The sequence below is a fragment of the Bufo bufo genome, chromosome 7, assembly GCF_905171765.1.
Source record: "Bufo bufo chromosome 7, aBufBuf1.1, whole genome shotgun sequence".
In the NCBI taxonomy this organism is placed as follows: domain Eukaryota; kingdom Metazoa; phylum Chordata; class Amphibia; order Anura; family Bufonidae; genus Bufo; species Bufo bufo.
In genome coordinates, this window is record NC_053395.1 from 70016203 (window position 1) to 70028275 (window position 12073).

The window sequence follows — 12073 nt, forward strand, 5'->3', positions numbered from 1 at the left end:
TATTGCATTGTCTACTTACCACCAGGACAATAAGATGATCTGGTCTCTGGCTGCAGTCTGGCTCTTGGTCTGGCTCTGGGGACTCCCTTGTCACTCTCTTCTCCGCCCCTCCCTCCCATGTCACTCTCTTCTCCCCCCTCCCTTGTCACTCTCTTCTCCCCCCCTCCCTTGTCACTCTCTTCTCCCCCCCCTCCCTTGTCACTCTCTTCTCCCTCCCTTGTCACTCTCTTCACCCCACCCTCCCTCCCTTGTCACTCTCTTCTCCCCCTCCCTCCTTTGTCACTCTCTTCTCCCCCCTCCCTTGTCACTCTCTTATCCCCCTCCGTCCCTTGTCACTCTCTTCTCCCCCCCTCCCTCCCTTGTCACTCTCTTCTCCCCCCCCCTCCCTTATCACTCTCTTCTCCCCCCCTCCCTTGTCACACTCTTCTCCCCCCCCTCCCTTGTCACTCTCTTCTCCCCCACTCTCTTATCACTCTCTTCTCCCCCACTCCCTTGTCACTCTATTCTCCCCCCTCCCTCCCTTGTCACTCTCTTCTCCCCCACTCCCTTGTCACTCTCTTCTCCCCCCTCCCTCCCTTGTCACTCTCTTCCCCCCCCTCCCTCCCTTGTCACTCTCTTCTCCCCCCTCTCTCCCTTGTCACTCTCTTCTCCCCCCCTCCCTCCCTTGTCACTCTCTTCTTCTCCCCCCTCCCTTGTCACTCTCTTCCCCCCTCCCTTGACACTCTCTTCTTCCCCTCCCTTGTCACTCTCATTCCCCCCCTCCCTTGTCACTCTCACCCCCCCTCCCTTGTCACTCTCATCCCCCCTCCCTTGTCACTCTCATTCCCCCCTCCCTTGTCACTCTCATTTCCCCCCCCTCCTTTGTCACTCTCATTCCCCCCCACTCCCTTGTCACTCTAATTTCCTCTCCCCCTCCCTTGTCACTCTTCCCCCCCTCCATTGTCACTCTCATTTCCCCCCTCCCTTATCACTCTCATTTCCTCCCCCCCCCCTTGTCACTCTCATTCCCCCCCCCATTCCCTTGTCACTCTCATTTCTTCCCCCCCCTCCCTTGTCACTCTCATTCCCCCCCCACTCCCTTGTCACTCTCATTCCCCCCTCCCTTGACACTCTCATTCCCCCCCTCCCTTGTCACTCTCATTCCCCCCCTCCCTTGTTTCTCTCATTCCCCCCTTGTCACTCTCATTCCCCCCCTTGTCACTCTCATTCCCCCCCTCCCTTGTCACTCTCTTCTCCCCCCTCCCTTGTCACTCTCTTCTCCCCCCTCCCTCCCTTGTCACTCTCTTCTCCCCCCTCCCTTTTCACTCTCTTCTCCCCCTCCCTTGTCACTCTCTTCTCCCCCTCCCTCCCTTGTCACTCTCTTCTCCCTCCCTTGTCACTCTCTTCTCCCCCCTCCCTCCCTTGTCACTCTCTTCTCCCCCTCCCTTGTCACTCTCATTCCCCCATCCCTTGTCACTCCCAACCCCTCTCCCTTGTCACTCTCATCCCCCCTCCCTTGTCACTCTCATTTCCCCCGTCCCTTGTCACTCTCATCCCCCCTCCCTTGTCACTCTCATTTCGCCCCCTCCTTTGTCACTCCCTTGTCACTCTCATCCCCCCTCCCTTGTCACTCTCATTTCCCCCCCTCCCTTGTCACTCTCATTCCCCCCCACTCCCTTGTCACTCTCATTCCCCCCTCCCTTGACACTCTCATTCCCCCCCTCCCTTGTCACTCTCATTCCCCTCCTCCCTTGTTACTCTCATTCCCCCCTTGTCACTCTCATTCCCCCCCTTGTCACTCTCATTCCCCCCCTCCCTTGTCACTCTCTTCTCCCCCCTCCCTTGTCACTCTCTTCTCCCCCCTCCCTCCCTTGTTACTCTCTTCTCCCCCCTCCCTTTTCACTCTCTTCTCCCCCTCCCTTGTCACTCTCTTCTCCCCCTCCCTCCCTTGTCACTCTCTTCTCCCTCCCTTGTCACTCTCTTCTCCCCCCTCCCTCCCTTGTCACTCTCTTCTCCCCCTCCCTTGTCACTCTCATTCCCCCATCCCTTGTCACTCCCAACCCCTCTCCCTTGTCACTCTCATCCCCCCTCCCTTGTCACTCTCATTTCCCCCCTCCCTTGTCACTCTCATCCCCCCCTCCCTTGTCACTCTCATTTCCCCCCCTCCCTTGTCACTCTCATTCCCCCCCACTCCCTTGTCAATCTCATTTCCTCCCCCCTCCCTTGTCACTCTCATTCCCCCCCTCCCTTGTCACTCTCATTTCCCCCCCTCCCTTGTCACTCTCATTCCCTCCCCCCATCCCTTGTCACTCTCATCCCCCCCCCCCATCCCTTTTTACTCTCATTCCCCCCCACTCCCTTGTCACTTTCATTTCTTCCCCCCCTCCCCTGTCACTCTCATTTCCCCCCTCCCTTGTCACTCTCATCCCCCCTCCCTTGTCACTCTCTTCTCCCCCCTCCCTCCCTTGTAACTCTCTTCTCCCTCTTTTGTCACTCTCTTCTCCCCCCTCCCTCCCTTGTCACTCTCTTCTCCCCCTCTCCCTTGTCACTTTCTTCCCCCCCCCCCTCCCTTGTCACTCTCTTCTCCCCCTCCCTTGTCACTCTCTTCTCCCCCTCCCTTGTCACTCTCATTCCCCCCTCCCTTGTCACTCTCTTCTCCCCCCCTCCCTTGTCACTCTCTTCTCCCCTCCTCCCTTGTCACTCTCTTCTCCCCCTCCCTTGTCACTCTAATTCACCCTCTCTTGTCACTCTCACCCCCTCCTTTGTCACTCTTATCCCCCCTCCCTTGTCACTCTCATTCCCTCCCCCCCTCCCTTGTCACTCTCTTCTCCCCCTCCCTTGTCACTCTCATTCCCCCCTCCCTTGTCACTCTCACCCCCCTCCCTTGTCACTCTCATTTCCCCCTCCCTTGTCACTCTCACCCCCTCCCTTGTCACTCTCATTCCCTCTCCCTTGTCACTCTCATTCCCCCCCCCCCACTCCCTTGTCACTCTCATTTCTTTCCCCCCTCCCTTGTCACTCTCATTTCCCCCCACTCCCTTGTCACTCTCATTACCCCCCTCCCTTGTCACTCTCATTCCCCCCCTCCCTTGTCACTCTCATCCCCCCCTTGTTACTCTCATTCCCCCTCCCTTGTCACTCTCATTCCCCCCCTCCCTTGTCACTCTCTTCTCCCCCCCCTCCCTTGTCACTCTCTTCTCCCCCCTCCCTCCCTTGTCACTATATAGTGCCAGGAAAATTAGTTTGTTTTCCTGGCACTATAGTGCTCCTTTAACACCAGTACTGCACAGTGTCTTTTCTCCACTCTCATTCCCCCCCTCCATTGTCACTCTCATTCCCCCCCTCCCTTGTCACTCTCATTCCCCCCACTCCCTTGTCACTCTCATTTCTTCCCCTTCTCCCTTGTCACTCTTTCCCCCCCTCCCTTGTCACTCTCATTTCCCCCCTCCCTTTTCACTCTCATTTCCTTCCCCTCCCTCCCTTGTCACTCTCATTCCCCCCCACTCCCTTGTCACTCTCATTTCTTCCCCCCCCCCTCCCTTGTCACTCTCATTTCCCCCCTCCCTTGTCACTCTCATTCCCCCCCACTCCCTTGTCACTCTCATTCCCCCCTCCCTTGACACTCTCATTCCCCCCCTCCCTTGTCACTCTCATTCCCCCCCTCCCTTGTAACTCTCATTCCCCCCTCCCTTGTCACTCTCAGTCCCCCCCTCCCTTGTCACTCTCATTCCCCACCTTGTCACTCTCATTCCCCACCTTGTCACTCTCATTCCCCCCCTCCCTTGCCACTCTCATTCCCCCCCTCCCTTGTCACTCTCATTCCCCCCCTCCCTTTTCACTCTCTTCTCCCCCCTCCCTCCCTTGTCACTCTCATTCCCCCCCCTCCCTTGTCACTCTCATCCCCCCTCCCTTGTCACTCTCATTCCCCCCCCCTCCCTTGTCACTCTCATTCCCCCCCTTGTCACTCTCATTCCCACCCCTCCCTTGTCATTTTAATTTCCCCCCTCCCTTGTCACTCTCATTTCCCCCCCTCCCTTGTCACTCTCACCCCCCCTCCCTTGTCACTCTCATTCCCCTCCTCCCTTGTCACTCTCTTCTCCCCCCTCCCTCCCTTGTCACTCTCATTCCCCCCCACTCCCTTGTCACTCTCATTTCGCCCCCACTCCCTTGTCACTCTTATTTCCCCCCCCCTCCCTTGTCACTCTCATCCCCCCCTCCCTTGTCACTCTCATTCCCCCCCCCCCTCCCTTGTCACTCTCATCCCCACCTCCCTTGTCACTCTTTTCTCCCCCCTCCCTCTCTTGTCACTCTCTTCTCCCCCCTCCCTCCCTTGTCACTCTCATTTCCCCCCCACTCCCTTGTCACTCTCATTTCCCCCCCCCACTCCCTTGTCACTCTCATTTCCTCCCCTCCTCCCTTGTCACTCTCCTTTCCTCCCCCCCCTCCCTTATCACTCTCACCCCCCCTTCTCCGTTGTCACTCTCATTTTTTCCCACCTCTAGTGTAGCGTGGCCGAGCTCTGTTTGGTCCGCGGTACAGGAGCATTTGTTTCCTGTACCCGGCCGGACTGAAAGGAAGTGCACACTAAGTGAGGGGTAACAATGCTGTTTTGGAATCTGTGTTATAAAAGGCTCCAAGCACAGTCCTGGTCCTAGGCAGGGGTGTAGTTAACCACTTCAGCCCCCAGTGCTTAAACACCCTGAAAGACCAGGCCACTTTTTACACTTCTGACCTACACTACTTTCACCGTTTATTGCTCGGTCATGCAACTTACCACCCAAATGAATTTTACCTCCTTTTCTTCTCACTAATAGAGCTTTCATTTGGTGGTATTTCATTGCTGCTGACATTTTTACTTTTTTTGTTATTAATCGAAATTTAACGATTTTTTTGCAAAAAAATGACATTTTTCACTTTCAGTTGTAAAATTTTGCAAAACAAACGAGATCCATATAGAAATTTTGCTCTAAATTTATTGTTCTACATGTCTTTGATAAAAAAAAATGTTTGGGTAAAAAAAAAATGGTTTGGGTAAAAGTTATAGCGTTTACAAACTATGGTACAAAAATGTGAATTTCCGCTTTTTGAAGCAGCTCTGACTTTCTGAGCACCTGTCATGTTTCCTGAGGTTCTACAATGCCCAGACAGTACAAACACCCCACAAATGACCCCATTTCGGAAAGTACACACCCTAAGGTATTCGCTGATGGGCATAGTGAGTTCATAGAACTTTTTATTTTTTGTCACAAGTTAGCGGAAAATGATGATTTTTTTTTTTTTTTCTTACAAAGTCTCATATTCCATTAACTTGTGACAAAAAATAAAAACTTCTATGAACTCACTATGCCCATCACGAAATACCTTGGGGTCTCTTCTTTCCAAAATGGGGTCACTTGTGGGGTAGTTATACTGCCCTGGCATTTTAGGGGCCCAAATGTGTGGTAAGGAGTTTGAAATCAAATTCTGTAAAAAATGACCTGTGAAATCCGAAAGGTGCTCTTTGGAATATGGGCCCCTTTGCCCACCTAGGCTGCAAAAAGTGTCACACATCTGGTATCTCCGTACTCAGGGGAAGGTGGGGAATGTGTTTTGGGGTGTCTTTTTACATATACCCATGCTGGGTGAGATAAATATCTTGGTCAAATGCGAACTTTGTATAAATAAATGGGAAAAGTTGTCTTTTGCCAAGATATTTCTCTCACCCAGCATGGGTATATGTAAAATGACACCCCAAAACACATTCCCCACCTTCTCCTGAGTACGGCAATACCAGATGTGTGACACTTTTTTGCAGCCTAGGTGGGCAAAGGGGCCCATATTCCAAAGAGCACCGTTCGGATTTCACAGGTCATTTTTTACAGAATTTGATTTCAAACTCCTACCACACATTTGGGCCCCTAGAATGCCAGGGCAGTATAACTACCCCACAAGTGACCCCATTTTGGAAAGAAGACACCCCAAGGTATTCCGTGAGGGGCATGGCAAGTTCCTAGAATTTTTTTTTTTTTGTCACAAGTTAGTGGAAAATGATGATTTTTTATTTTATTTTTTTTTTCATACAAAGTCTCATATTCCACTAACTTGTGACAAAAAATAAAAACTTCCATGAACTCACTATGCCCATCAGCGAATACCTTGGGGTCTCTTCTTTCCAAAATGGGGTCACTTGTGGGGTAGTTATACTGCCCTGGCATTCTAGGGGCCCAAATGTGTGGTAAGGAGTTTGAAATCAAATTCTGTAAAAAATGACCTGTGAAATCCGAAAGGTGCTCTTTGGAATATGGGCCCCTTTGCCCACCTAGGCTGCAAAAAAGTGTCACACATCTGGTATTGCCGTACTCAGGAGAAGGTGGGGAATGTGTTTTGGGGTGTCATTTTACATATACCCATGCTGGGTGAGAGAAATATCTTGGTCAAATGCCAACTTTGTATAAAAAAATGGGAAAAGTTGTCTTTTGCCAAGATATTTCTCTCACCCAGCATGGGTATATGTAAAATGACACCCCAAAACACATTCCCCACCTTCTCCTGAGTACGGAGATACCAGATGTGTGACACTTTTTTGCAGCCTAGGTGGGCAAAGGGGCCCATATTCCAAAGAGCACCTTTCGGATTTCACAGGTCATTTTTTACAGAATTTGATTTCAAACTCCTTACCACACATTTGGGCCCCTAGAATGCCAGGGCAGTATAACTACCCCACAAGTGACCCCATTTTGGAAAGAAGAGACCCCAAGGTATTTGCTGATGGGCATAGTGAGTTCATGGAAGTTTTTATTTTTTGTCACAAGTTAGTGGAATATGAGACTTTGTATGAAAAAAAAAAAAAAAAAATCATCATTTTCCACTAACTTGTGACAAAAAATAAAAAATTCTAGGAACTCGCCATGCCCCTCACGGAATACCTTGGGGTGTCTTCTTTCCAAAATGGGGTCACTTGTGGGGTAGTTATACTGCCCTGGCATTTTCCAGGGGCCCTAATGTGTGGTAAGTAGGTAAATGACCTGTGAAATCCTAAAGGTGCTCTTTGGAATATGGGCCCCTTTGCCCACCTAGGCTGCAAAAAAGTGTCACACATGTGGTATCACCGTATTCAGGAGAAGTTGGGGAATGTGTTTTGGGGTGTCATTTTACATATACCCTTGCTGGGTGAGAGAAATATCTTGGCAAAAGACAACTTTTCCCATTTTTTTATACAAAGTTGGCATTTGACCAAGATATTTCTCTCACCCAGCATGGGTATATGTAAAATGACACCCCAAAACACATTCCCCAACTTCTCCTGAGTACGGCGATACCAGATGTGTGACACTTTTTTGCAGCCTAGATGCGCAAAGGTGCCCAAATTCCTTTTAGGAGGGCATTTTTAGACATTTGGATACCAGACTTCTTCTCACGCTTTGGGGCCCCTAGAATGCCAGGGCAGTATAAATACCCCACATGTGACCCCATTTTGGAAAGAAGACACCCCAAGGTATTCAATGAGGGGCATGGCGAGTTCATAGAAAAATTTTTTTTTTGGCACAAGTTAGCGGAAATTGATATTTTTATTTTTTTCTCACAAAGTCTCCCGTTCCGCTAACTTGGGACAAAAATTTCAATCTTTCATGGACTCAATATGGCCCTCACGGAATACCTGGGGGTGTCTTCTTTCCGAAATGGGGTCACATGTGGGGTATTTATACTGCCCTGGCATTCTAGGGGCCCTAAAGCGTGAGAAGAAGTCTGGAATATAAATGTCTAAAAAATTTTACGCATTTGGTTTCCGTGAGGGGTATGGTGAGTTCATGTGAGATTTTATTTTTTGACACAAGTTAGTGGAATATGAGACTTTGTAAGAAAAAAAAAAAAAAATTCCGCTAACTTGGGCCAAAAAAATGTCTGAATGGAGCCTTACAGAGGGGTGATCAATGACAGGGGGGTGATCAATGACAGGGGGAGTGATCAATGACAGGGGTGGTGATCAATGACAGGGGTGGTGATCAGGGAGTCTATATGGGGTGATCACCACAGTCATTGATCATGCCCCTGTAAGGCTTCATTCAGACGTCCGGATGCGTTTTGCGGATCGGATCCATCTATCAGTGCATCCGTAAAAATCATGCGGACATCTGAATGGAGCTTTACAGGGGGTTGATCAATGACAGGGGTGTAATCAATGACAGGTGGGTGATCAGGGAGTCTATATGGGGTGATAACCACAGTCATTGATCACGCCCCTGTAAGGCTTCATTCAGACGTCCGGATGCGTTTTGCGGATCGATCCATCTATCAGTGCATCCGTAAAAATCATGCGGACATCTGAATGGAGCTTTACAGGGGGTTGATCAATGACAGGGGTGTAATCAATGACAGGGGGGTGATCAGGGAGTCTATATGGGGTGATCACCACAGTCATTGATCATGCCCCTGTAAGGCTTCATTCAGACGTCCGGATGCGTTTTGCGGATCGGATCCATCTATCAGTGCATCCGTAAAAATCATGCGGACATCTGAATGGAGCTTTACAGGGGGGTGATCAGGGAGTCTATATGGGGTGATCACCACAGTCATTGATCATGCCCCTGTAAGGCTTCATTCAGACGTCCGGATGCGTTTTGCGGATCCGATCCATCTATCAGTGCATCCGTAAAAATCATGCGGACATCTGAATGGAGCTTTACAGGGGGGTGATCAGGGAGTCTATATGGGGTGATCACCACAGTCATTGATCATGTCCCTGTAAGGCTTCATTCAGACGTCCGGATGCGTTTTGCGGATCCGATCCATCTATCAGTGCATCCGTAAAAATCATGCGGACATCTGAATGGAGCTTTACAGGGGGGTAATCAATGACAGGGGGGTGATCACCACAGTCATTGATCATGCCCCTGTAAGGCTTCATTCAGACGTCCGGATGCGTTTTGCGGATCGGATCCATCTATCAGTGCATCCGTAAAAATCATGCGGACATCTGAATGGAGCTTTACAGGGGGGTGATCAGGGAGTCTATATGGGGTGATCACCACAGTCATTGATCATGCCCCTGTAAGGCTTCATTCAGACGTCCGGATGCGTTTTGCGGATCGGATCCATCTATCAGTGCATCCGTAAAAATCATGCGGACATCTGAATGGAGCTTTACAGGGGGGTAATCAATGACAGGGGGGTGATCAGGGAGTCTATATGGGGTGATCACCACAGTCATTGATCATGCCCCTGTAAGGCTTCATTCAGACGTCCGGATGCGTTTTGCGGATCCGATCCATCTATCAGTGCATCCGTAAAAATCATGCGGACATCTGAATGGAGCTTTACAGGGGGGTAATCAATGACAGGGGGGTGATCAGGGAGTCTATATGGGGTGATCACCACAGTCATTGATCACGCCCCTGTAAGGCTTCATTCAGACGTCCGGATGCGTTTTGCGGATCCGATCCATCTATCAGTGGATCCGTAAAAATCATGCGGACATCTGAATGGAGCTTTACAGGGGGTTGATCAATGACAGGGGGGTAATCAATGACAGGGGGGTGATCAGGGAGTCTATATGGGGTGATCAAGGGTGATCAGGGGCTAATAAGGGGTTAATAAGTGACGGGGGGGGGGGTGTAGTGTAGTGTAGTGGTGCTTGGTGCTACTTTACTGAGCTACCTGTGTCCTCTGGTGGTCGATCCAAACAAAGGGGACCACCAGAGGACCAGGTAGCAGGTATATTAGACGCTGTTATCAAAACAGCGTCTAATATACCTGTTAGGGGTTAAAAAAAACACATCTCCAGCCTGCCAGCGAACGATCGCCGCTGGCAGGCTTGAGATCAACTCTCTTACCTTCCGTTCCTGTGAGCGCGCGCGCCTGTGTGCGCGCGTTCACAGGAAATCTCGGCCATCGCGAGATGACGCATATATGCGTGACTCTGCGCAGGGCTGCCACCTCCGGAACGCGATCCTGCGTTAGGCGGTCCGGAGGTGGTTAAAGAGGAATCAGAGGAGGTGACTGCTTTGGGGCCCATCTAGGATGAGGACTAAAAGATTTTGTAAGGGCCCCTCAACAGTATTATACAATGACATTATATACAGTAACACTGTAGGAAACGGACGGCGTGGCTGCTGGGTCCTGTCTGACTAGCCACAGGAGTGAAGACTGCAAAGAAGTTTCTGGGGGGTTGCCTGGTGGCATAGCAATAGGGGTCGCAACGGTCGCAGTTGCGATTGGGCCCCTAAGCCTGGAGGGCCCAGAGGGCCCCCCTTGTCAGTGGTACTGTACTTTTCCCTTTATAAGATGCCGTGCATCTTATAAAGGGAATAATAATTAGCACTTCCATAATGGAAGCGCTCACTAGTATGCAGGAGGGGGAGTTGGGAGTGAAGAGCTGTGAGCGCTGTACTTACCCCTCCTCCTGCTTACTCTTCTCAGGTCTCGCGCTGCTGTGTCCTGGCTGCCTGCAGCGTCAGGACGTACAGAGCGCACTCTAACCTGACGTTGCAGGTCTCACAGGGGGTCTGGAGAGGTCTAATGGGGGTTCTGGAGGTCTCATTGGGGATCTGGAGTGGTCTCACTGGGGGGGGGGGGTCTGGAGTGGTCTGACTGGGGGGTCTGGAGGTCTGACTGGGGGTCTGGAGAGGTCTAATGGGGGGTCTGAAGGTCTGACTGGGGGTCTGGAGAGGTCTGACTGTGGGGTCTGGAAGTCTGACTGGGGGTCTGGAGAGGTCTAATGGGGGGTCTGGAGGTCTGACTGGGGGTCTGAAGAGGTCTTATGGGGGTATAGACATCTAATTGGGGGTCTGGAGAGGTCTAATGGGAGTCTGGAGGTCTGACTGGGGGTCTAGAGAGGTCTAATGGGTGCATAGATGTCTGATTGGGGATCTGGAGAGGTCTAATGGGGGGTCTGGAGGTCTGACTGGGGGTCTGGAAAGGTCTAATGGGAGTTCTGGAGGTCTGACGGGGTCTGAAAGTCTGACTGGGGGTCTGAAGAGGTCTAATAGGTGTATATATGTCTGATTGGGGGTCTGGAGAGGTCAATGGGGGTCTAGAGGTCTAATGGGGGTCTTATCTGAGGTCTGATATTGGGTTGGGGTCTTACATGGAGGTCTAATAGGTGGGTCTGATCTGAGGTCTCAAACTGGGGTGGACATAGAGGTCTAAAGGGGGTTTGGTCTGAGATGGGGGGGTCTCATTTAGGGTTTTATATGGGGTTCTGATCTGAATTCTGAAAGGGGTATTTTTTTGTGCTGGCGCACAATATAAAGGGGTGTATTATCTGTGTGGTACCAGTATTCTCAGGGGGACTGTTTCTGCAGGATAACATTGGGGGAACAGTGGACACAATATTGGGGGTGGCACGATGGGGTGTTGAGAAGGTGAGGAGGAGGATGGAAAATAGGAAAGTAATGTCTGTTTGTTAAACTCTGCAGAGACGAGGCGCGGCTGAAAGAAGTCACTATGGCGGTCTGGTCTGAGAGGAGAAGAAGAGAAAAGTGAATATGTACATCATAGAAGGGAGGGGATTGAAGAGGTACATACAGTCAGGTCCATAAATATTGGGACATCAACACAATTCTAACATTTTTGGCTCTATACACCACCACAATGGATTTGAAATGAAACGAACAAGATGTGCTTTAACTGCAGACTGTCAGCTTTAAATTGAGGGTATTTACATCCAAATCAGGTGAACGGTGTAGGAATTACAACAGTTTTCATATGTGCCTCCCACTTGTTAAGGGACCAAAAGTAATGGGACAGAATAATAATCATAAATCAAACTTTCACTTTTTAACCCCTTAAGGACCGGGCTCATTTTCACCTTAAGGACCAGGCCATTTTTTGCAAATCTGACCAGTGTCACTTTAAGTGCTCATAACTTTAAAACGCTTTGACTTATCCAGGCCATTCTGAGATTGTTTTTTTCGTCACATATTGTACTTCATGACACTGGTAAAATGAAGTCAAAAAAAATTATTTTTTTTGCACAAAAAAATACCTAATTTACCAAAAATTTGAAAAAAATTAGCAAATTTCAAAGTTTCAGTTTCTCTACTTCTGTAATACATAGTAATACCCCAAAAAATTGTGATGACTTTACATTCCCCATATGTCTACTTCATGTTTGAAT